This window comes from Rhipicephalus microplus, chromosome X (genome assembly GCF_043290135.1).
Source record: "Rhipicephalus microplus isolate Deutch F79 chromosome X, USDA_Rmic, whole genome shotgun sequence".
NCBI classification, from domain to species: Eukaryota; Metazoa; Arthropoda; class Arachnida; order Ixodida; family Ixodidae; genus Rhipicephalus; species Rhipicephalus microplus.
Genome location: NC_134710.1, coordinates 375,934,514 through 375,960,563, shown reverse-complemented (window position 1 = coordinate 375,960,563; position 26,050 = coordinate 375,934,514). Strand labels below are relative to the sequence as shown.

Here is a 26,050-nt window from a genome sequence, read left to right as displayed (position 1 = left end):
TGGTAATTAGAGACCAATATCACTTACGTCTATCCTATGTAAAATCCTCGAACATATCTTATACAAAGAATTAATAACTCATTTAAACAAGCATAAGGTACTAATCTACGAGCAGCATAAACTTCACAGAGGGCTGTCTTGCACAACACAATTAGTCGAATTATATCATGATGTAATATCGGGCGTAGATACTGTAGGACAGGTTGACGGTGTGTTCTTGGATTTTCGGAAAGCGTTTGACACGGTGTCACATTCACTCTTACTGTTTGAGCTTACCACCCTGAACATTGATAAGACTGTTCTTAAATGGATCAAATGTTACCTTTCCCAAAGAACACAAACCGTAGTACTGAATGGAAAATGCTCCGAATACACCGATGTTACCTCAGGGGTCCCACAAGGCTCCGTCCTGGGTCCGCTATTATTTTTAATTTATGTTAATGGTATCTCTGCAGGAAGTTCATCTTCTATACGGTTTTTTGCGGATTACTGTGTTGTGTACAGAAAAATTTTTGATCGCAATGATGTATTAGAACTTCAGAAAGACTTATCGCTCATGCATAGCTGGTGTACCAAATGAAAAATGAATTTGAATATAACAAAGTGTGTACATATTTCATTTACCAAAAAGATGAAACCATTTCAGTCACAGTACCATCTGAACAATGTACAGTTGAAACAAGAGAGTACATATAAGTACCTAGGTATAATACTATCATCTCAATGTTCATGGAGGCCTCAGGTTGACACTTTCATAGCCAAAGCTGGTAAGGCCTTAAATTTCATTCAAAGAAACCTGCGATGTTGGCTTGTGAATTTACAACGTATGGCATACACTACTTGTATCAGACCTATCTTAGAATACGGTTGTGTCGTGCGGGACCCCGCCGAGGTAACCTTCATTGCTGCTCTCGAACAATTACAAAATCGTGCTGCCAGGTTCGTCTTGGGACGGTACGGAAAGAGGGAGAGCTGCACTGCAATGAAGGCTGAGCTAGGATGGGAGTGTCTTTCTGCCCGCCGCCAGAAGCAGAGATCAAAATTTATTTACTGATTTACTAAAATAAAGCTGATAATAATAGAGAAATATACCTACACAACCCTCATTAAACTTCAAAACGTTTTGATCATAGTTGCGAAATTCGGGAATACCCAGCTAAAACAAATATGTATGCCAATTCATTTTTTCCTAGAACGATTAAACAGTGGAACAGGCTAACTGAAATGCAAGTACATAGTGAGAACGAAGGTGTATTTTATTCACTGCTGTAAACCCGTGTTGTAACCTGAACAAAGATGTATTGATGTGTGAACGAAATTCTACTATTTGTGTGAACGAAAATGTATTTCAGTTATTTATCTGTGAACAAAGTTGTATTGTGTGTGTGAACGGAGATGTACGTCATTAATTGATGTAACACCCCTGCTATAACACCTTCGGGCGCTGCGGGGTGTCTGATGAATAGAGAATAAATACACGTTGTGTTCATGTCTTTACATGTTTTCTTTTACAAAGTGCATTCTAAACACGTCGCTGCAGAGCAACATTTTTTTACAATGTGTGTTTGTCGTATGCTTTAACACAAAACCTACTGTCCGAGCACTGTTTAAATGCCCATTACTTATGCAAAACGCATGTGAGCCTCTTGTCTGTGTCCCTTCTGTATCCTTCAGTATTTGTCGGTCGCGCACTATATGTGTCACGGCACCTCAACTGTCATAAATTGAATGAAAGCATACCGCGCAGCATTGCAGCCGGTAAGCCTTGATGGTATGAGCGCTCCGCCGGCTGCTTCCTCGTCCCTCCAGCTTTCAGGTGAAAGATGTCCTTCCCAATCCTCGCTGTCTGTGGCACCAGGGGGGCAATAGGCAGTGGAGGATGCAGTGGACTCCTTAAGGAGAAAGTTATGTAGCACTATGCATGCTCCGATGTATGCTTTTATATTGACTTCTTTCGCCTTAATGGGTCGGCGCAGCACCCTCCACCTTTGTGCCAGAATGCCAAAGGTATTCTCAATAGTTCGGCGTGCCCTGCACATCCTATAATTGAAGACGCGACGCTCGTAGGTCTTGTCGTTGTCTTCATGCAGTGCTGAAAAGGACAACACTGAACATCGTAGCAAAAATAAGCTCACGAGCCTTATATAACATACCGCTATCATTGGTGATAACAAATGAAACATGCAGTGAGCTGTGAACTGTCACAAAGGTCCAGCAATGATGGTAACTTGCCATCACAGATGTTCCTGTAAGAGACCTTCAAACGCCCCGATAAACTATAACTCTAATTACCCACATGCATGCAAAAAAAAATCTCGAAATTCAAAACAATGATCGCACAAGGAAGCAGAATTAAGCGCACTAGTCGCCAGTGTGTGCTTAAAGAGTACGCCCATGTTTTGCTCCTCATTCTGAGTTTTTGTGGCTGTTCTCGCATTGCACCAACCGAACCATTTTTGCATACTTCTGAAGCACGATTGCCTACTCAAACACTTCTCTATTGCATATTGCTCTTAACAAATCTCACAGGTCATTTGTCGAGTTATATAATGACGAAATTTGTACCTCTCTTTATTTTTTTTGAAATGTAAGCAGCGAGGTCCTGCGTTCACCCGTGTTTGAGGCATAATTCGGACCACATATTGCTCGAGTGTAATGTGTTGTAATTGTACCAGTGCAAACACCTTTTTTCCCACAACATTAAACACGTGTTCAATCACGAGAGAAGTGGTCAACATTTTCCCTAAAATTCATGCATAGTCTACATTTCCACAGACACATCACGGTGCAAGAATTCCTTAGTAAAATTAACATGGCACGTAACAGCTACAATACAGTGGCTTTAGTCCTCAAAGCTTGTGCTGTTACTTACAAAATAGTAAACACAAACAGGTAATGATGTCTTGAGCCACCTATGTGATGTCGAAAATCACAACAGGGATCGTTGTAGCATACTTTCTGCAAAGCTCTTGCGCATAAATTGAAAAAAACTAAGCCTTCTTTCATAAATTCTTAACTTACTCCGTCTTGCGTATGGCCGCATTACGTACTCTTTCAACGCGAAGGCCTCGTCTCCGACGAAGAAGTAAGGGAGGGGACCCTCGTTGCCCATGGTGCTCACTAGTGGCAAGCCCAGTGCTCCTTGCAAAATGTTTTTTTGGGGATTGCAGCGGGAGAAAATTCCCTGGTCATTTTCACTTCCAGAGTGCCCGAATTTCATGTATATGAACCTGGGTGCAGAAGTACTGTAGCTATAAGACTTTCAGCAAATGCCAGCCACCAATACTCAGAGCATGACTTGAAACCCATTGTTTTTCTATAAAAAATGTTGTTTGACCATGCACTGTAACTGCGTCCGCATACAATACTCATTGTTACGTCAGTGGTGCACAAAATAACTAGACACCTATATTGTTTTGTGCAGCATTCATCTCTAAAGAGTTACCAAGTTGCGCAGCAGTCTGCCACTCTCAAGGATGGACTACTCTATAGCCTTCTAAAGTTCTATGTACACGCATGCACACATGGCAAAGGAAAATCATACACATCACTCAACCTCTTGAATATCACTTGTTACTTTGCCCATTAATGAAATTGTCAACACCTAGGCTCCTAATGCTGATGCTACCTTACTAGTGTACACATTTATATACAAGAACTCAGAATCACCTGTACTATGCATCACACACAGCAAGCAGCGACTTGCTGAGTGAGCCCTTATAAGTGAAGTCCACAGACCCGGAGTTCGCAGGGCACTCTATGGTCACGTACTTGCCATCATAGCACCGAGGCAGTGAGGGATGTTCCACCTCTCGTGAAATTCTTGTGAAATCTGCGAAAAAAATCCACCAAATGATCACCTTCACACACGTTGCCACTGCTACGAAATGTACATCTGGCTGCTTCAAATACTCAAAACTTTTTGTAGCCAAAAAACATTTGTAGCTAAATATGTGCCTCTCCTGAAGGGACTCTTAAGTCAATATGACAGAGGTTGTGACACCGATGCTCTGCCAAACAGGTTGCCTACAGGTTTTACAATGATCTCTGATAGGCAACCTGCATTTCCTATTGAAACGGAATGTTTACTTCAATTATATGCAAGTTATTGAGTACTAATAAACATAAAGCCCTTGGTTCAATGCATTTTGCATATGATTATCCTCATGTGCTCCCCTTTGTTGAGAGGGTCAGGACTACGATGAGCTAAACATAATCACATCATTCTCAGTTTAGTTCAACATACATTTCTCCCTTCCTGTAAAGGTGTGTTTCCAGTGTTTTGCCACAATATATTTGGGTTAACATAGGCTGATCGGGCTTGCATTGCACTTCTCACATGCAAGAACATTCACTTTTTCTTGTCATTTCTCAGTTAAAACCGAACTCTCACACATCAGCCATGAGTATTTTGGTGGAAAACCTTGCAATCTTACACACTCCTTTAATGACTGAGTTACCTTTACGTAGCGTTGTATCGACTTTGCCAGTAAAGCTGCTGCTATTGAGTTGTGTGTCAACCACCTTCACTCTGAACACACAATAACTTGTCTCACCAATGCATACACAAATCTATCGAATAGCGATTTTATGTCGTTGCTTCTTCCAATATATTGTGCAATGCCTAAAAGGCAGTGTCCTGAAGTGTGTGCTATTTTGGTAACGTTCTAGCTACATTTCAATTACACCACACAAAGCAGCACAAGCCAGCAATGTGTCAATATCGTTGCTGCAAAAATGCTGGAAATACTAGCCTGCCATGCCTTCATCCACTCATCTGTTGTTGAAGGGTGCCGGAGGTACAGTGGCTGAAGTACAAGCCAAAGGGCCTCACTGACCTCCGACAGTATGGAGGAAACGGTTGATCTTCCACGTCTCTCTGGGTTTCGCCTGTCGCCACAAACCTGGCAAGGCAATGAGATGCAGCAATGAAATAAATCAATATACTGAAATTAGCATGCATTAGGTACACTACTCCGTCCTTATGACGGCAATCCTTTCAGATAGATCTTTCTTTGTTAATTGAGCACCTTCACTAATTACTTTACAGGTGACTGGACATATTTAACATTTAGAACCTGACTGCACTGCTTGTGCACTCTGAAAGCTGTCGTATCTGCAGTGAATATTTCTGTGCGTACACATTTTGGCGAATCGTAAGCATGCATGAACCTTTTCTTGGAAGAGCGTACGTGCTCATATCACTCAGGTTGAAGAAGGGCAACCTAAACGTACCTGTAGCAATTTGCTTAGCATGGATTTCTGAAAAGCTGTAAATTTAAGGAGAATCTATTTCACAAAACGTACATCACTCAAGTCTACTGTTTAAATTGCTTTCACACAATGTGCTGCCGTCCACTATACGTTTTGCCTCTGCGCTACTGTCCACAGTGTATTGGGTCACTGTCAATTTAACAGAACATACGTATAATTGTAGCAAGGTGCAGGGGTTAAATGCTGCCCATGTCTGTGAGAAATTTCGCATGTTTACATGTGCAAATACACACCGTCGTGCATGCAGATACATAAAGGGTGGTTGGTTGAACCTCCTCCCTCCTCGAAGCTGAAAAATATTTTTGGCATGAATACTCTTTGAGTGCCTCGAACAGCACATCAATTTGTCTTAACAATTTGTGCATAATTGTACTCGCAAGGCTTAGAATTGTGTTTCACCTATTTTATAACATCATTAATAATTGCGCTCTATATAGTACCTGTGCATCAGGATAACAAAAAAGGGGAACTGACACGTCCACAATGTTATGTGATTGGGTAGCACAGAATCCCATTTTCTGGGATTTTACAAGCGGAAACCACGTACTTATTACGCAATAAGCCACAACAGATGGTTTTCAAATATTCACCACCCGAGATTGTTAACGTACGTGCGCAACAAACGCGCCAACTTAAGTGCGTTTCGCCTCTACCTAAAGACGATCGATGCGGCCGTAGTCAAACCCGTCACCTACGCGTAAACTGCCGACCGCAGTAACGACTGCACCATCGAGCCCGTATACGTCATAAATGCAATTCGTTCTATCCACCCAAGCAAAACTTCCTTACAAGCGAAGCGCAGCCGCAAGCCACAGCATATTAATCTTCAAACCACACGCTCTTACCTAATGGTCATGGCCAGGCAGTCATGCGCCAAAATTGCAGGCCGGTTGTCTGTGTCCTGCTTAGATATTGCGGGGCGCAGCAGTTCGAGCAAAGTATCGAACGTTCGTGGCGGCATCCGCATGAAGCTAACCACCAAAATAAGAATGAGATAGCATGTTACGCACTACCTTATAAGCACGTAAAGCAACCATAAACTTACTGTCGGAAATACTCCTCGTCGTGCGAGCGCAGGTCGAGAAGCAGACGCCCAGTGTGGCCAGCCACTTCTCGCGAGCGAAGGGACGGTCTCACCCACCACGCCCAACGTTTTTAGAACAATTCAGTTTCACAGCTTCCCATAGGCGCCCACTATCCGGCGCGGCCGCATAGCGTGTCGCGGCCGCTAGGGGCTCTGTAGGCATGCTTTGCTCCGCACTCTGCGCGTCGTCTGCTACACCGGAGGAAACGCGGCGCGGCCGTGTTACCGCTCGCATTTCAAAGCGTTTCGCTTTGCTGGCAGAACAGTTCGTGCCAAAGCAGCAGTTTCTTTGTATACATGCATTTCATTGTTGCTGCGCCCATTTTCATCTGGTGGAATTACGTGTCTGGGCTCCATCTATAGCTACCGTCGCCAGTACATTCTTATGTGGGCACAGGCGGCCTCGCGCGAGCATAACTGTAAAAAAAAAGACACCCTTCAAAGAAAATGTAGATGCAGTAAAACTTTTTAAAAGCATAGTGCTCGTTTCTGATGCCACATAGTCATGCGCCGTTTACCGAACAGACTCGTCAATCTGATTTCGGTGTTTTTTTCCTTTCCTATTCCCGTGAATCTTATTTGAAGATAACATGGTGAGAATAATAATACTGAGAAAGTAAAAATGGCAAATTCAGAAGGAACATATATTTTCTTGCACATACAGAATAGTATTGCATCGTTCACTGAGCAAGAAAGGCAGCTCAAAGCAGCTTAGCTTTTTTTCTTGCATTTTGAACTTTTTCCGTGACAAGCAGTTCACGGTTCTTTTTTCGAGAGAAGTGCATGCGCATCAAACAATAGCATTTGATTATCTTTGCGGTGAGGAATTTATGGTGCTCATTACAACCAATTGCAGGCAGTGCAGTCGCATGAAGCCTGTCCAATACCATCCAGAAAATATCCCCGAACACTGCCGACGTTTCAAGCGTATCGTGCACAACCTCTTCTACTTCCTTAATTAATGCGTACAGCCTAAATGAGGCCTCTCGAAGGCATCCTGGCTTGAATGACCTCAACTCTGTCAGGCGCCTCTAGTTGAGCTGTGTTTCCTTGGAGTTGAACTGATCGGGAGAAGCTGTGAGCAACGCACAGCATTCTTCGCACGTTATTGTTTTCGTGATTTTCTTGTGCACATAACCGGCTAGATAGTACACCACCATCTCATGTGCTCCAGCTTTTTGGTACCCATGATCCCGTTCGTCACAGCAAACGTCCTCGGTACAAACCACCCCCAGAAGCTTCTTATCCAGCTTTGCTTCAACGGCGAGTTTTAGCTCAGCTGCCGCTTTCGCCTTTTCAGCAAGACTTTCATGAATTGAAACGAGGACGCCCTCAGCCGGTCCAGAGCAGTTCCCCTTTACGGCGTTTCTCACAGGTGTAAAAAGGGACAGCAGGCCATAAATCTGGCTGAATCGTGGAGTGGTCGTCGTCACCGTGGAATGACCGGACTATTCCGAAAAATCTCTGCAAAAGAAAAACGTTTAAACATCGCTGAGGGATAAAAAAGAAGACAAAGGAACGGCAGCAATGTTTGCGTAAGAGAGAACGCGATCGCGCAAAACTGTTTTGAAGGGCATCGTTTACAGACAAGAAAAGAAATTAAAGACCACGTAAGCACAGTGTAAATGTAAAGAGACATCCCCCTCGCGAGGGGCACGATCAAATGCAGAGCGTTTCCGGGGGTGCACGACGTTAAGTAGTTTGCGTAACGTTGATATTGTTGCACTTGTTTCTGTTGGTTGTTATATGATTGCTATCTCTCCCCACTCAATCACCATTTAACCTTAGGAAGCCCTAACCACACTGCTGACGAGAGAGCGCCGATACCCGCTTTATATTCCTAACCATCATTTTCTTTTCTACCACAGCTCTTCTTAGCCAATCCCCCTAAGTGGGTATGCACCCATCTCCCCACGAGGGGGACTTGAGTAAATGCGTCGCATAGGGGGTGGGTGTATTGCGTTAACGTTTTGTGGCGCAGTGGGAAGAGCACCATGTACCTCGCGTTCCGCCCGCAGGGTCATGGGATCAAAACCGGGCTCCGGTAACTGCTATTTTTTTTATAGTGTAGTGGCCTGGCTGCGGACTACGCTACTCAATGCGGGTCACATCGTGAGTTACTGAAATTCCCTGCATTTAAAATGCCATTAGACGATTCCTAAAAGAATCTGCACACACAAAAAAACTTCGCATCAAGCACATTTCCGTATGCCCAGTATAAACAAGGGAATTGGCCCGTGTATATTGCAAAAGAGGGGCACCTTTCCCTAACCGTAAGCCACACCAGCACTTCCCCTCTTCCCGCCCTCTCCCCCTTACTCTGCGATGCAACGGCAGGAAAATCCTGCCGACGCCATGGTATTGCCACGTTCCATTTCCCAAGCTTTTGTTATCTTCCCAAAACACCACACGATTCTCAGCGCAAACCGCGCCTGCAGTTTTCGAGAGGGTTCCGGACTGTAGTAGATCATTTCGATAAGATCACGCCCACTGTGCGAATGGTAGAGATTGTTCTGGAACGTACGCCGCCGCCAGCGGTAGCGCTAGAACATTCGACGGCGGGAGTATAAATGCCGACGCGCTTCGCCGCTTGTCAGTTGTTGAACGAAGGCCGACGCTCCGTTCACCGCTATCAGTCCGAAACTGCTATCTGTGCAAGACTGCTGCTGTAATCGGACTTTCCGTTTACTGGGCACAGGTTCGCCCAAATAAACAGTTAAACCCCAGCACGAAGTGTCCTGCCTTCGGCCACGTCCCGACCCCGTGACATCTGGTGGAGGTGCTGGGTACACGGCTTGACGGGGGCGTCCGGTACATGAACGAAGCAGCAGTATTTAGTGCAAGACGCTAAATTCACACACTTCGTGAAAGAAAGCATTTTAGCACATTTCTTGACTGAATATTTGAGTCGACTCCATATGGTACAAAGGCCCAGGGCACATTACCTCCAGTGTATCTTGGTTCAGCTTTGCTGTGAGAACATATGGAACACCGGCCTTGTGTAGTTCATCAATTATGTCGATGATAGAAAGCAACGTCACGCGCAGAGATTCCGTGGTTTGACGCGACGCGAACAAGAGCGTGTTCTTCGTATTGTGGTTAAATTCCGTGGTGTCAAGCATCACAAGGAAGTCCTTGATGACCTGCGAAAAATTGAGAGAAATACAGAATGCTACATCATTAAAATGAATAAACTCAAGGAAAATAATACCGCACAAACAGTTTAACCTGAATAAAAGGCGAATGAACCACGGTTTAAAAGTGTTGCTCACCTGGATTTTCGGCGAGTTGGCTCTGATTCCTTCCTTAGGGAGCTTAGCATTGAAGGAATCGAATACATCATTTATCCTTTGTGTGAATGCCTCTGTTTCAGCTGTGTCCTGAAAGCCATCAGTGCCCTCTTCTCTGTAGACATGGAGGCCAATGGCTGTACTCCGGCTAAAAAGCTGCAGTATAAAAGTAGTTTTTTTATGTTTCAAGGAAGTTGTCCAATACAGTAAGTAACACCGTCAGAGCATTACAAAGTTTTTCATCACTGACTAGTGCTCACCTGAACTGCAAGTCTCACGTTCATTTTTTGGAAGTTTGTCGGCTGCACATGAGCTTCAGTTAGCTTGTGGGCAACGTTTAGATGTTTCTTCTTTTCAGTTTCGTAAAGCAGCTGATAGTGGGAGAAATCAATGTGGTTCTCTCCAGCCTGGAAATGCAAAAAGAACTGATTTTAATATATTCGAAAGTAAAAGGCGACACAAAAGAAAATTATTGTTCTGCCACCCACCTGGCCATACTTGTGCTTGAGCAGATGATTTCGCACACATTTGATGGCATGTGGTACATCACAAATGAAATGCACAAACTTCCCATCAGGGAGACACGGGTGGGCAATCTTATGGCATGGTGCTGCCATGCTGCCACTAACACCTAGCTGTTGCCACATGGACCGGTTGTTTCCCGCACCATCGCTCACAATGGAAATGACTGTAGCATTATGCTTGTGAAGGCGCACCACTGCTTCCAGGACTAGTTCCGCCAAAATTTTGCCAGGAGCAGCACCTTTTGTCGCGAACGCTGCAATTGGCTGTACCCAGGATTCAAACAGAGGAACAAACATCAATACTAGCGCATGGTCGGCTAGCTGGTTGGTTCCTTCATTCGTGACGCCTCCATAATCAACAAATCCGTCCATCTTGTAGCTGCATTTGTTGAAGTCATATGCCTGGCGCAACTTGATCTCGTCTAAGATCAAAGACCCCAACCTTTGCTCATCTGCTTTTCCATGAAACTGCTTCTGTATAGCTTCCAGACAAACGGGGTTGAAGCCGTACTTGCACGGCAAGCCTTTCAACATTTGTGCCAAGCGGCTAAGAGAAGGCAGTGGCAACATTTTCATCTCGCTAATCAGCTTGTATGCCCGTGGACTTGAAATTCTCAGCATCAAGCAGTTCAAAATCCACCCAGCATTATACCGCATGCCACACGGAGCTTTTGCTTTGAGTGACTTCAGTGCTGTCAGGAATGCCAGGCGTTGCAAGTGAGGAAGGCCACTTAAAGCTTCTTCTATTCCTTGGTAGGAAGCCTTCGCAAGCTCCTGTTTGAGCAGTGTGATTTCTTGCTTCCCCTTCTCCCTTGAAGCTGCAGCTCGGAAAACTTTTTTGGTCAAGTTTCGCATTTTTTTGCTTTTGTTCACCGCTGCCTTCATTGGCTTTCTTGCTCGCATTTGCCTTTGGAGGCGTAGGCACCGAGCACATACAGGTCGGGTTGTGAGGACAGAACACAGCTTGTGATGGACATTTTCTAATTTTCCTGTCACACCAGTGTGAGCTACCTGAATGCCTGAACAGATTTTCAAGCTATCTGTCTTATTGAGCAGGTGCTCGAGGCTAGCAGTGCTGTCTACAGTCTTATGCAGTTGCTTGTGCATCTTGTTGTAACCATTCACAACACAGCTACCATAATTTTTCACTATAACGGCCTTGCTCACTTTGAGCTCCCCTGCCACAAGACACCTGTCGAAAAAAACACCGCAAGTTTGCCCAGAACATTCATCGACGATGAGTTCAAGCTTCCAGTCCCTACTAGGTAACGGCACTATCACCAGTTCGTTCAGACAAACACCGGAGGAGTTCGTTGCTGAGGTGCTAGGTGGTGGCGTGATGCCCACTGCTCCAAGCGAATCGCCTAAGGACAAAGAGGCCTCTCCACACGAGCCACTCGAACAAGACGCACTTTCCGCCGATGCTTCCAAGCCGATTTCGTTCCGCTTTTTCGGTGATTTTCGCGTGCCTGTCGTCGTTCTTGGCTTAGATATGTGCTCCGGCAAGCCAGGAAAGAGACGCGGCAACGCTCCTGGCACTAACTTCCAGTTACCACGGGGAATTAAAACCTCCTGGCCCTTTACAACATGCTTGAAATACTTTACAATGTCTTGCTCTTCGAAATGTCTCTCACATACCTTGGACTTTTGCGTGAGGCGCCTGTCCTTGCGGTGCAGCATGTGTTCCCATTGTTTAAACTCCGTGGCCTTACGTGGTGGGGTAAAAAAATGATGATTTGCAGCGTCATTTCTGTAGCCACTCGTACATCCCAGCGCAAAACACGAAGGCATTTTCACAACAAAAAAGCGAACATTCGGAAACCGGATGATTCAGGCGCACGTGTGGGGAACGAAATCGCTTCGAACGACGCGCGCCCGCCAAAGCACCCGCCTGTCCGCGCGCCCGATCAGGAGCAAGTGAAGAAAAGGGTGACTGCAGCGCCACTAGTTCGCGTGACCGCCACCACGGCCGCCTCGGGAGCGGAGCTGTGAAACTGAATTATTCTAAAAACGTTGCCACCGCCTTGCTTGCTTTGAACGTTTTCGTGCTGCCAGCGCTGGCACGTTGGCTGAGCACATCAGCTTTGTTTTGTTTTGTTTTGTTTCCCTTGGATGATGGCTGATACCCACTCAGGGGGATTGGCCAAGAAAGTGTAGTGCAGTTTTTCTGTGATCATTTTAACTATGTGTAATGAATTGGTATTATAATAAGACTAATGTAAAAAAATATAAAAAAGCAAACAAAAAAATTAAGTTGAGGAATTTTGGGATTTGAGGTGTTATGATTACCACTCAGCTGCGTTTACTTCACTCTGCCCTGGGGAGTAATAAATAATTTTTTTGATTGAAGATCACAATGGTATACGCTTGGTTGTCTGAATATAATAGCAAACGGCATTGAAAGCATCCCTGTGGCAATGTCCCAAAACTGAGGCACCAAAGCTTAGCGCCGTTTCCGCCGTTAATCTAACGCCTATTTTCAGAAATGGCATAACTAGTAACCTTTTTCGAAGTATATCGTAGTGGCGACAATACCAAAAATAATGATCTAGTGATTCCATTTCTCCAAAGAATGCGCAGAGGGGTGATGTTGTCTGACAAGCTCTGTGTAGATACAGGTTTAGGAGAGGGACACGACATCGAAATTTAGTAATTAAGACTTCGAGCTTTCTGGACTGGCTCCAGTGGGGTTGCCATGGAAACATGAGGTGGTTATAGTCTGTCCGTGTAGTAACTTTTTCTATCGTATCAGTGGAGATTGCTGATTTTCGATATCTTATTGCCGTGATATATTCAACATCTGGCAGTATGAACAAAACTGGCCCATCAAGTGCGGCTCGTGCTAAGGAATCGGCCAATTCATTTAATCTTAATCCACAGTGTCCCGGAACCCATAGTAACCTCAAAAGTCTCAACTGCGGGGGTACTAATGTTTTGAATGTGCTTAGAATTCGAGAGTTCTCTGAAGCTGTCAGAGGTGCACAAACTGAAAGAAAATCCGTCATTATGACTGCGTTGTTTTGATTTGATGGATGTTTTCGAAGAGCTAAAATAATCGCCACGAGCTCCGCTTCAAAAACTGGAGTAAAATCAGGCAGTCTCACTGAAAAGGACCAGTCAAGCGAATCAGAGGCAATGCCTACACCTGCCTTTTGATTATTTACGGAAGCATCTGTGGCTATTATATTTTTACTTTCTGCATGCTCCAAGTAATCTAATAATATGTTATTTAAAAATTTGAGAGATTGTAATTTGGCGTTTTGGGGGAATATATCATCATACTCAATAATAACATGACAATTCTAGTCATTAGTCTCAATTACATTTCTAATGTTCACATTTACACTTTGTAGATTCTTTTGTACAAACATTATCTGAGGTGTGTGAAACCGTGGCCAATGAGCTAGAAAGAAGGCGTCTGGGTTTGCGATAAAAGCATATTGAGATCTTCTTGCCAGTAAGCTATAGAATTTTAAAAATGCTTGTACGGTCAAAATTCGAAATCGACAAAGTAGTGTAGGCAGGCGCGCTTCCTTGTACAGTACGTTGATAGCCACAAATCTAGGGAGTCCCAGACACATTCGCAGTGCTTCTCGCTCCAAGACAACTAGCGGTTTCGTTTTATAAGCAGGGCCACCCGAGAATAATATGCAGCCGAATTCCATGATGGGGCGCATATAAATCTTGTACAACGTTATCAAGGTATCAATGTGTGCCTCCGTAACCCATATTTCCGGTTACTTAGCTTGTGTAGTAAGCCTGAAACCCGCTGTGCTTTGGTAGTTATATACTCTATGTGTGGACTCCAGTTAAGTTGGTCATTATAAATGATTCCCAAATATTTTATAGAGTCTACTTGCTGGATGGGTTCCTGTTTATATAGAATTGAAATTGAAATTGGTTCTGCAAGCGGAAACGCCATGAGCGCACTTTTGTTGACATTTAACGATAACGAATTCGACTGCAACCAAATTTCTAACATGTTATTATATCTTTGTAATTTAAGTTGTAGTGAGTAAATACCACAGTCAGCAGCGAAGAGTGCAATGTCGTCAGCATAAATGTAGACTGTTACTTCTTTATCTGTTGGAATTGTGCTCATTAAAGCATTAAATAATACTGGAGATAAGACTGCTCCTTGGGGAACTCCGCGCGTTTGTTTAAATCTAGATGAGGAACATCTATCCTTGACGCAGTAGAATTCTCTTGATTTTAAGAATTCTGCCACCCACTCAATAAAATATTGTGGGAAGTTCAATCTCTCTAGCGTATTTAACAATATGAAGTGCTCCACACTGTCATACACCTTGGCTATGTCAAGCGTTACTAAAGCAGTGAATTGCCTTCTTTTACGCGCGAGCTGTATTCGGCTCTCTAAATCAGCATGGGCTGTTATGCCAGCGAGTCCTCGTCAAACGACCGTGCCTCTGGAAAAGGCAATCTGGGTCAAGGCCAGCCCGCAGTCTGCCTGGCGCGATCACCTCGACGGCGTGAACACGCGCGGCGCTCCTCTGGCCCACGTGCAGTGAGTCAGTTGCGCACGTGACAGCGAGCCGGCGTCCTCGTGTCAGGTGGTCTGACGCATGGCGCGGCGGCCCCATTGGCGGAATCTGCCCGGACGACCAGCGGCGCTTCTGATTGGACATTGCGGTTGGACCCGGTGTAAATAAAAGAAGCTCTGCGGCGCGTCGCGATCGGCGGTCCTATGTGAGAGGCGTCCCCGTGTCGGAGTGCCGACATGTGTGTGAGTCAGCGGTCTTAGGCGAAAGGCTGAACTATGTGTTAGAGAGAAGAGCTCGGCTCTTCGAGTCTCTGTCGGCCCCAGTGCCGAAATTGTAACGCCTCTGTATATATGCTGTACATAAACCTTGTTTGACTCACCGTCGTCTCGTCCGCTCGTCTGATCAGCTCTGCGCAGAAGCAGTCGCGAGCTGAGAAACATACGCTACCAAACGGCTGGTGACCTTCCCGGCGGAGTTGAAAGCAGTGGCGCCTCCGGGGCCGTGTTGGCGTCGCCGTCTTTCGCAACAGTGGGGGCTTCGGCGGGATCGGTCCGTCGTTTCTCAACAGTGGTTGGCAGCTGCGGGATCGGCCGGCGTCAGCGACATCGATGCGGTGAGTGCCTGATGTTTTCCCCTCAGTTCACCAGACTACTCTAGCTCAGGTTGTAGTAGGTTAGAGAAAGGGCTGTGTGAAGCATTGAAGTGAGCTTTGATCGTTTCAAGCCAAGTTGAAGTGCTTTGAAACCAAAGTTAATGCGGAGGTGGTAAACACGGGAGGGTGAAAAATTGCTTGCGCGTCTTGCTAGTAGGCTTATAGTGGGTACGGCAAGTAGATTCTTAACAGGGGCAAACAGCAAGAGGCTAGTGTGAACGATGGAGAACCTTAAAGTGAAGGAACTCATCGAAATTTGTGAGGAACTCGGCATTACTTTGGGCCGTGCGAAACGAAAGCAAGCGATCCTTGATATCATGAAGGATGAGGGAGTGTCGGCTGAGGAAGTCGATGAGGCCTGGGTGGATATTAAAGCACGCCGTGAGGAGGCTGAAAGGCGAGAAGTAGAAGCTCGCGAACGTGAAGAAGCTGAAAAGCGCGAAGCTCGCGAACGTGAAGAAGCTGAAAGGCGCGAACGACGCGAGGAGGCCGAGAGACAGGAGCGTCTCGAGTTGAAACGACTAGAATTGGCAATCCTACAGTGTTCGCAGGCGCCTAGCGTAGCTTCTCCGACGATTCAGGTCAGCGGTTTTAGAATTCGGGACCAACTGCCACCGTTCGTAGTAGGCGAGGACATGGCGAAGTATCTCGTCAAGTTTGAACACGTCTGTGAGCGAAACGCTTTGGAGCGGTGTCTTTGGGCGCGGAACCTGTTAGCTCTTCTTCCCGGCGAAGTGTCCGACGCGATAACTTGCTTGTCGAGGGAAGCGTTTGAGAGCTATGACGAGGTTAAGGAAGTGCTCTTAAGACGTTATAAATTGTCACCCGAGGCTTTCAGGAAAAGGTTCCGGCATGCTAGAAAGGGGAATGAGTCACACGTTGACTTCGCGTTTCGTCTTAAAGCCGATTTGATTGAATGGCTCAAGGGCGAAGGTGTTTATGACGACCGCGATAAAGTGGTGGAATGCGTTGCATTGGAGCAATTCTACCGCTGCAACGAGGAGGATGTCAAACTTTGGCTGCAGGACAGACTTGGGGACGTGCAGTTAAACAAGGCAGCTGAGTTAGCTGAGGAGTATTATACTCGCCGAAAGTTGCATAGCAGGGCAGCGCGCGTTGAAAAGGATGAAAGGAAAGAGGGCTTTTCAAGGAAACCTGATCAACGGAAACCCGCTCCGCACCGTAATTTCAAGAAGGACCCGTCTCTTACGAAGGACAGTGTAGGGGAAGGGCAAACAGAAGCGGAGAAATCGAGTGAGGTTTCTACCACACAGGCATCAGAACCGGAAAACAAACGGAAGCCGCTAATCTGCTACAACTGTAAAAAGGAAGGGCACATCGCGAGAAACTGTCAGGAAAAGTTTGCCTTCGCAACGATCCGAGAATCCGAAAAAAACATGCGGTTGTTGGAGCCGTATCTCCAAGAAATTAGGGTCAATGAGAAAACGTGCCGAGCACTTAGAGACTCAGCGGCAACCATGGACGTTGTCCATCCTTCATTGGTGTCTCCGGATGACTTCACAGGAGAATGCGCGTGGATCAGGCAAGTCGCCGAGGAGCAGAGTGTTCGCTTACCAATCGCCACGGTTGTCATTGAAGGCCCGTTCGGTAAGCTTCGCACCGAAGCGGCTGTGTCTGCCGCGCTGAACGATCGTTTTCCTTATCTTTTCTCCAACAACTCGGAGCAGCTCCTCAAAGAGCAGGGCAAATCGTTCTTCCCCAACTTTGCGTGCATGGACCTCACGCGATCGCAAGCGCGAAAGCTTTCGCGGAAGCTGGACCTGGTTCCATGCGGTGAACTCTCAAGTGACCTTGTCGGCGGGTCGATGGAACCCCAGAAAGGAAATTTTCCGCATGAGTCATGTGAGCAGTCACGCGAGCGGCCCGTCGCGGGAGCGGCCGGCGCGGTATGCGCTGGGGGAGGCGACGTGGCGCCATTGAGTCAGAGCGAGAGGGTTGCAACGCTCTCGCCTGTAGCGGAAAGTTGGAGCGAGCTGCCGAGAGTTGATCGAGAGACGCTCATTCGAGGGCAGAGTGAGGATCTCTCGATTGAAGCGCTAGTGGAAAGCCAAATTGAAGCGCTCGTGGAAAGCCAGAAAAACGCGGCAAAAGTGCTGTCGAAGGAGCACTACGAGAAATCGGGGAAGAAGCGCGCTTTTGAAGTTGATAATCAGGTAATGCGGCTGCAGCCACCCAAAAGGAACAAGCTTGAGGTTGATTGGGAAGGGCCCGCCAAAGTATTATCGAAGCCTTGCGATACAAATTATGAGGTGCAAGTAGGAAGGCGGCAGCACAAAATTTACAACTTGATGAAACCCAATGTTCAACATCAAGCGGTCGTAAATCAGCTGTTGAAGGCTTCAGTGGAAGAGGAAGCAGAAAATTTGAGTTCTAGTGAGGTGATCGAAGGGAGATCGAAAGTAATCCGGGAGCAGATAAACCTAGAGCCTAGCTTAAGTGAAGGACGACCTGAGAAAGAGGACCTGAGAAAGATTGGTTCCGAGTTTGGAGACGTGTTTTCGGACCGCCCCGGAAACACGAGTGTGATCGAACACGATATCGAGCTAAGCGGTGAGGAGTCAATCCGTAGCAAGCCGTATCGTTGTTCCCTTGTGCAACGTCGAAAGTGTGAGCCGCTCTTGGTGCCGCATAGGTATCGTCGCCTAAAAGTGGCCGGTTACTGAAGTGGAGCATGTTGCTCCCCAGCGCAACTTTGACGTTCGCTATCAAAAAAATAAAAAAAAATAAAGGAAAGGTAAATGCTAAGGCAGGTGCATTGAGCAGTGAGTTCCAGCTAGTAACTTCTCAACCTTTCGGTTTCTCGCTGGCGATTCGGGGCAAAATTTTTACCTTATCACGACCTGGGCTGAGCGCTCTCGTTTAGAGTGATCTCAAGGGGCCAACTTTGTGGTATTCTAATTCGTTACGTTGTTGTACGTGAGAAAAAAAAATGAGTTGTCATTTTAAGAGTCTTGTGTCCCACATGTGCCTCTTGATGTAGAGGGAACAAAATTCCGATAAACACGTAGATAGGTATATGTGGTACTATACTTTGTCTGGTGTTCTGTCGGGTGACCGAGGGCACTTGCTTGTGTCGTGTGTTGTCTGTTGTCGAGCCGTTCTTAGCAAGTTGCAGAACCATCGACAAGTGCTGAAACCGAAGATGGTCAGAAGAGACGAGCGAAGTTGGCCAGCAAGTTGTGGCGACAAGCCAGTGGAGCTGGGATCCGTCGCCGAAAATGGGATGTGTTCCCGGAACAGTCTGGAGCTGTATTCTCCCCATGGCCCTGGAGGCGAACCTGGAGGGACCTGGCGAACGAGCGCACCTGACATCCGAGCCCCGTGGAAGCAGCTCGTCTTTCCGGTGCATTGTCTGGCGGCGGGGGTGCTGTTATGCCAGCGAGTCCTCGTCAAACGACCGTGCCTCTGGAAAAGGCAATCTGGGTCAAGGCCAGCCCGCAGTCTGCCTGGCGCGATCACCTCGACGGCGTGAACACGCGCGGCGCTCCTCTGGCCCACGTGCAGTGAGTCAGTTGCGCACGTGACAGCGAGCCGGCGTCCTCGTGTCAGGTGGTCTGACGCATGGCGCGGCGGCCCCATTGGCGGAATCTGCCCGGACGACCAGCGGCGCTTCTGATTGGACATTGCGGTTGGACCCGGTGTAAATAAAAGAAGCCCTGCGGCGCGTCGCGATCGGCTGTCCTATGTGAGAGGCGTCCCCGTGTCGGAGTGCCGACATGTGTGTGAGTCAGCGGTCTTAGGCGAAAGGCTGAACTATGTGTTAGAGAGAAGAGCTCGGCTCTTCGAGTCTCTGTCGGCCCCAGTGCCGAAATTGTAACGCCTCTGTATATATGCTGTACATAAACCTTGTTTGACTCACCGTCGTCTCGTCCGCTCGTCTGATCAGCTCTGCGCAGAAGCAGTCGCGAGCTGAGAAACATACGCTACCAAACGGCTGGTGACCTTCCCGGCGGAGTTGAAAGCAGTGGCGCCTCCGGGGCCGTGTTGGCGTCGCCGTCTTTCGCAACAGTGGGGGCTTCGGCGGGATCGGTCCGTCGTTTCTCAACAGGGCACACCAAATAGAGAAACCATTACGAAAGCCGATTTGGTTCGGTTTTATTACTAAATTGTCTGCCATTCAGATACTTACTCGGCTACGTAGGACCCTCTCTACTAGTTTGACCATTTTAGATGTTAGAGAGATTTGTCTGATATAATCGACTGTTAATCCAACATCCGGATTTTTTAGTATAGGAATCACCTTTGCTATCCTCCATTCCTGCGGCATCCATGAGTTCTTTAAGGAGTAGTTAATAACATTGGCGACATCTCGAGGCGATAAACTGAACAGAATTTTAATCATAGGTACTGTGATTCCATCTAGGCCAGGAGACGCACAGGGTAAATGTTTAATCACGTTGGAAACTTCAGTCTGTGTCACTTCTTCAAAGTCAGACTTTGTCGTAGACTTGTGCCAGTTGTTTGGCACTAATGAAGTGAATCTGCTTTCCAGACCTTTACCGATTGCCTCTAAGGTAGTGGTCATTTCTTGCGCCGACAGATTATCACAAGCTACATTAACTGGTGATGGCAAGAATTTTCGAGCTCTCATATATCGGAACAGTGCTTTCATATGTTTAGGCTTCGACAGGTATTCATAATGTCTTCTGTCATATTCTTGTTTAGCTTGAGCTACCGTTCTAATAAAGCCCGCAGCAATGAATTTATAATTGGCCAAGTTTTGGGGGGATTGATTATGTAAGAGCTGCTTCCAAGCTGCCTGCCGTCGTCGGTGCTCTCTTGTACATTCATCTTTCCACCAACGGCTATATACTCTTTTTGTAGATTCAACAGTACATTCGGCTCTTTTGTAGGATCTTTTAATGACTGCGTTTATTTTCAGTGCTTTTTTATCATCACTCTCTTCCGAGTGAAAAGCCAATGCTGACTTCAGATCATTCTTAAATTTAGTGTAATTTACAAATACTCTTACATTTGAACAAGATAAAATTATCGGGCAAGAAATTTTGAAACTTATAGGTAAGTGGTCACTGTTGGTGCCACAGTCCAGCGCTTTCCAAGAAGAAGTAATAATGGCTAAACTAACAAAACTTAAATCTAAGGCCGACCTGGAGTGATTACGAATAAATTTGGGGGTTCTGACATTGAGGCACGTCAGGTCATTAGCCATTGTCCACTCCCACAAGCGTTTCCCACTCAGATCAGTTCTAAAACCCCAACTCGTGTGGTGGGAATTAAAGTCTCCAACTAAAACTTTGTCTTTGCACCACGATTTTGTAGCTAGATCCAAACTTCGTGTGTCTTGAACTCCATCCGTAAAATACATATTAACTAAAGTGAAAGGAGTGCAGTTGGGCAGTGTAATGTCTACTGCCAAAATTTTGCATTCTGGCGACATATGTTTGTATGAGCATTTCACTTTGATACTAATTCTATTATTAATAAAAAGAGCTAGACCCCCACCTCTCGATGGACGATCTAGTCGAAAAGATCGGAAGTTATTTGAATGGAACAAATTATGTACAGATAGCCATGTCTCTTGTAATGCTATAATATCAGGAGCGAATTTAGAAGTCAAGTATACCAAATCCGTAGATGCATAATGGATTGATCGGCAATTCCAATGGATAATCTTAAGTGACCCTATGGTTTCGAAAGAGCTGCTTCCGCTATAGCTTTCTCTAGAATGCTTTCTTTCAAGAAATTCCTCTTTGAAAGGCTCTTCTTTTCTTTCAGATACTTTTTGTTCTTTGTTTGTTTCGGTGAGTTAGTTTTTCTTGACACAGGGGATCTAGATCGCTTCAGGGACCTAGGGTCCAAATCCATGTCATCGGAATCTATTGTATATGCAGCTTTGTCCTCACTTAGACTCTGTATATCTACTGCAGAGGGTGCTGCAGACGAAGAAAACGATGGTGCGGTTTCAAATTCCTTATTTTGGCTGTGGACGCCTATTGCAGAGGCTCCTGCGGTCGGATAATACGATGGCGCAGTTTCAGATTCACCGTCAGCTATTGGTCGGTAACTCTCAACATGTTGGGATACTAGGCCTGACTCTCCCGTTGTACCAAATATGTGAGTCATCTGGTTAGCCAAAATTTGAGATAGAGAATCGCAAAGGTTTGAAGTCAGTCGTTCCATGGCTTTTTCTAGAGCCTTTTCTATGGCCTCCGCTATATTCAGGGAAATCGACCCATTTATTTTCGAGAGATGTCGTGCTGCAACACTGGCATACCCCTGAGTTCTATCCTGTATTTCCGCTAGGGCTTCTCATCGAGAACAGCGCCTACGCCCTATAATTTCAAGAATTTGCATTTCTCGAGCCTTAGCTGAGCAATCAGGATTATCAGCACAGTGTTGTTCGTTGCAGAGACAACATTCCTCTTCTTCAGCTTTGTAGTAATTTGTTTCGTGGTTGTCACCACACACTCGGCATCTGAGTTCTGACCTGCATTCTTTATTAGTGTGACCGTATCGCCAGCACTTCGTACACTGGAGTGGTCGCGGTGATAGCGGTTCCACTCTGTATATTAGTGGCCATGCCTTGATTTCACTTGGGAGATTCGCTCCAGCAAAGGTTACAATTACCGACTCAGTTGGCATCTTCTGCTTCTCTACTAGTCGTGCACACCTATAAACGGAGATAGCACCAGTCACGGCAAACATCTCTAATACCTCAGACGGGGTCAAGTTAACATCGACACCGCGAACAATACCTTTCACACATGCCAGATGCGGGGGAATAAAGGCGCTCACCGGATTGGTTGCGAAACTCGAGCACTTCAATAGGTCTTGGACACAGAGCTGATCAGATGAAAAACATAGAATACCACCTCTGCCGAACTGGCGGACTTCTGTGATGCTGTGAAAGTAAGACGTCGCAGCTCTAAGCTCCGCCTGGGCACGGAGCGCCTTGAACACATCTGAGCGAACAGGGGAATTAACAAAAACATAACTTTGGTTTCTTCGCTCTACGTACCGATGCACGCCTCGGAGAGCTACCAGTGCGCATTGTGCAAGATATAATGCATGCACTAGAACTTGTACTGTATGAAGCAGAGGTGAAACTGTGTCAGAGCAGTGAAGCAACTTGAAGTGTTTACATACCGCCGATGACACCCACCTTTTTTTTATCTTGTGTTCGCTTCTCTAGTCCCAACTTAAAGGGGTCATGACTGGTCACCCAACAATTCACGGTTATCAGCAAAAACAAAACTATAGTTAAATGTGCTAGTACACGTGTGAAAAGTGGCCTTAAGAGACTATTTTAGACAAAAATAAGCTGTAGAAATCATCGACTCTTAACTCAACCAACCACAGGTCACCGCCAGTTTGTCATGGCGTGCGAGACGTGACAAGCCGAAGGAGCTGTGGCAAAGGTATACGCATTGCACATTCACAGGACCCATTTTGCCGTCCAAAATTATTTGCTGCAAGTACCAGCACTACATTGCTAATGCAGTAGCAATGTTTAAACCCCTGGAAGTCACTTAGCTTTAGTGGCGAGTTTGACAATGCAAAAAAAAATGATTGCAAGCGCAATTGACAACGAAACACGACCATTTGCCAGAATGCACACCGTGCAGCAGCTTGTCGACCAAGCGGTTCGTGATGTAACGGCTAGGGAGTGCGTCAGTGTTGCCCAACTGTCAGGCCACTAGCTAGCTTTTAAAAATATTCGATTATAAATTAACAGCTCGACCAAATTGCTCAAATTTTGCCAGCGTGTCAGTGAACATACAAGAATCAGCCCGTATAACACACATTATGGTTGAAAATTGGGTGTCATGACCCCTCTAAGGCCACTTATTTCTGTCATAATTGTAGTGATAACTGTGCATGAACTCAAAGCCTTTAACATGAATTATTTATTTTTGTGTTTTCATGGTTATATGTGGACATGACATAGTTTTCCCTGTAATGTATCTGTTGTGTCACCGGTGATTTTTCTCTTCATTATTTAGCTTAAGAGGATGCCATGTACACAAGTTCTGTAAGCAATAAAATGCATTTACAACACATCTTCACCTTGTACGCCTCAAGTGCTGTTCACCACTTTGTCCTGCCAAGGAACCTGGCTGTCTGTGACGAAGTAGTGCGCCCATTTATCTCGAACTTTCTTGGCATACCTGCATTGCATAAGTGCCATGTGAAATTTGTGTCAGCGTAGCCTGATGGAGGACACACACTGTAAAAGGAGCATGCTGAGCTTGAAAATCTCACGCGTAATGTCATATCAGTGTCGTAGTCATGACGCTACATCGCCAAAGTGTTCCTCATTTTTATGTGTTAATGAGCGCTACCTCTGCTGTCTATTTTCCACGGCATCATCACAGCTTCTGATAGAATGCATATTTACTGACTAACTTTAGAAATTTCGATATGTCAAGTTCCATGACAGCCAAGCTCAGCGACTGCTCGCATATGGACAAAACCATTGTACACTTTTGAGAGAATGATTGCCCTGTTCAGTTAAACCTAATTAAATGTAACTCGGTCAGCTCGAAATTCATCATAATTGATGGACCCGTTCAATAGGCATCAGTAAGGTACTCAACAGGAATATCGTTTTGTTTTGTGAAAACCTCATCTTGCGCGGCACATGGCTGTGCCCGGCAATTTGGAACAAGGTTGAACTCTATGTTCTCTTATTGCTCCTTTGTTAACATATATTCAGCTACAATAGGAAAGTAGAAGAATCAAGGACTCACTTCTGTTAAGTAGACACAGTCCTAATTGGAACAAACAAAAAAACTGATATAAGTATATAGGATGCTGTTGGTAGTAATTATGATAAAAATGTGAAGAAACCAAATGGACGTAAAGATTGGCACTTCTAGGGACAAAACTTGTGCCACAAATCTCCCATAAAGTGACCGGGGAGATTTGGTAGAAACTACCATGGTAGAACATAGCACGTTATATTCGAGGGTCAGGGGTTCATTTCACCGGCACCAAGGTAGCCTTTCACTACGCTTCTTTCTTCATATTGTCATTGTGAATACTACTAGCGCCTTCTACACATTCCCTTGCTTTGATGTGTGATAGTACTAAAGAACTTTCACCAACTGATGCTTATAATTAAAAGTAGTAAAACTTGACTAGCTCTTGAGCAACAGAGATGATTTGACATACAAATGACCTCGAAAACAGAAGTCGCCGGAAAAATCTTGTTTTCTATGGCGTTGATGATAAAACCTCCGAATCCTGGGATGAATCCGAAGCTATAATAAAGAATATTTGCAAAACGAGCCTTGGAATGGAACTCGAGTCTGTGGAAAGGGCGCATCGCTTAGGAGGCTATAATGAGAATAAAAAGAGGCCAATTATTGTTAAATTCTCATTGTACAAAGAGCGTCAGGCAGTGCTTCTCAATGCAAAAAGATTCAAGAATTCTCGGGACAGCGTTAGCGAAGATTACTCGCATGAGGCAAGAAGTATCGAGAATAAGCTGTGGGAATATGCTAAGAGAAAAAGAGAGGATAAGAACAATAAAATGAAGCTGAATTTTGACAAACTGATTAATAACGGCAGGGCTTTCAGGTGGGATGACGAAAAAGAAGAGGTCGTCCCAGTACGCAGGCAATAACAAACTAGAAAAAAGGAGAAATACCGATGTCAAGAACTTGCTGCCGTCATCGTGAACTGCCGAAGCGTGGTTAATAAATTTGCTGAGCTCTTGGGCTTAATCGAGAGTGTTAACGCAGGTATAGTCCTTGGCAAAGAATCTTGGCTAAAGCCCTCGATTGCTGATAGTGAGGTGTTTCCACAAATTTTCGTCGTCTATCGCAAGGATACGCTCACAGCAGGTGGTTGCGTTTTTTACTTGTTTGTTCTTGCTTACAGTCATTTGAAGTTGATTATAAGTGCGACACACTGGAGTCTGTATGGTGCAAGATAAGACTGCCTGATAACTTCGCGTTTTTGGTCGGAGTGGTTTATCGCTCGCTGAGCTCAGATATTAGCATAATGCAAATATTAGATGAAATTCTTTCTGAAGCCTCCGCCCAGACAATACTCCTAGGGGGGATTTTAATCTGCCTTGCTTATCCTGGGGTAATGGTTCCTGTATAAGTATAAGCGGGCGCATGAACCTTGCGATGAAAAATATCGTCAACGCGTTTGGTTTGACGCAGTACGTTACCACCCCTACTCGCAATGACGCTCTGTTAGACTTGTTGTTTTGTAACTTGCCAAATTTCGTAAATTACGTGACTGTGATTCCAGGAATTAGTGATCATCTTGCAGTTGTTGCTTGTATCCGAAAGAAAAAAGTGTGTGCGAAGTTACCTACGAGTAGAATTATCTACTTTTATGACAAGGGTGACTACGATGCAATTTCTAAAAAACTTCGTATTTCGTTGCCTGTTTTCGAATGTCTTTTTGAGGAGGGCAATGTGCATGATATGTTGGACAAATTTAAGAATATATTTTCCGAGTTAACAAACAGACATATCCCCAGTGTTCATTCGTCACGGCTAAAAAAGCAAAAACAACCATGGGTAACAGCACATATATTAAAACTTATCAACAAAAGGAAGAGGGCATTAGGCGCGTTCAAAAAAGCAAATCAGTTGCTCACTTTGAAAAACTGAAGTCAATTACCCACGAATATAAGCTAAAGATAGAAAAAGCTAAAGATGATTACTCCACTGAGCTGAGCAACAAAATGAAATCAAATCCTAAAATGTTTTGGAAGTACT

General features: G+C 45.4%; 1 long non-coding RNA gene across 1 annotated transcript in view; it reads right to left on the bottom strand.

Moving 5' to 3' along the window:
* Positions 1 to 23,596, bottom strand: part of LOC142776398 (uncharacterized) — a 34,270-nt gene extending 10,674 nt beyond the window's left edge. Inside the window, exon 1 of the long non-coding RNA XR_012887516.1 lies at positions 23,376 to 23,596. This is a non-coding gene — a long non-coding RNA (uncharacterized LOC142776398). The remainder of the gene's footprint in view (positions 1 to 23,375) is intronic.
* Between the last annotated feature and the right edge of the window lie 2,454 nt (positions 23,597 to 26,050).